This window comes from Pseudophryne corroboree (genome assembly GCF_028390025.1).
Source record: "Pseudophryne corroboree isolate aPseCor3 chromosome 7 unlocalized genomic scaffold, aPseCor3.hap2 SUPER_7_unloc_7, whole genome shotgun sequence".
NCBI lineage: Eukaryota > Metazoa > Chordata > Amphibia > Anura > Myobatrachidae > Pseudophryne > Pseudophryne corroboree.
The window spans coordinates 300,630-301,229 of NW_026967616.1; the positions used below are offsets into that span (position 1 = coordinate 300,630).

Below are 600 nucleotides of genomic sequence, written 5' to 3' on the forward strand. Positions count from 1 at the left end.
GGACACTTTTTAGAGAACAAATTTGTTAGCATAAAAATAAAGGCAGAAAATGAAGAGCTGTTTAATCACTCAATTGGATTTTTCTACCAGCATATTTTTTTCTCTGCAACCCATTGCTAAATTGTGCTTCCTAGCTGTTTTTTATAAAATCACTGAATCAAATCTAACTCTGATTACATCAGAGAAGGCCAGGTACCCTACACCATAAGAGGGGGTTTGAAATTTTGACTTGTCTACTTAAATATCACCAAAACCTGATCACAAGGTCAATTATGTCCCTGGGTGGGATTGAACCACCAACCTTTTGGTTAGTAGCCATACACACTAACCGATTGCGCCACAGAGACACTTTGCAAAAAGTACATACTGACAAAGGCTAATAAGCATTCATCTAGAACGTTTCCTAGAAAAACTTTAAAAAGTCAATAATCTGGAGAGTTTTTGTAAGAATTTTCTTAAATCAACCAACGAAGAAACACATTGGTACTTTCCCATGATGAGTGAGTGCTTCAGGATCTCTTGCACTTACATGTGCAGCAGAGTACTGCAATGGAAGCATGCTGGGCCCATTACCCAGAGGTAGGCAGATTGAAACTATCC

General features: G+C 38.2%; 1 non-coding gene across 1 annotated transcript; it reads right to left on the reverse strand.

Moving 5' to 3' along the window:
* Positions 1-273: 273 nt before the first annotated feature.
* TRNAS-ACU (transfer RNA serine (anticodon ACU)) lies at positions 274-347 on the reverse strand. The gene has a single exon. It is a non-coding gene; the product is annotated as a tRNA-Ser (tRNA).
* Between the last annotated feature and the right edge of the window lie 253 nt (positions 348-600).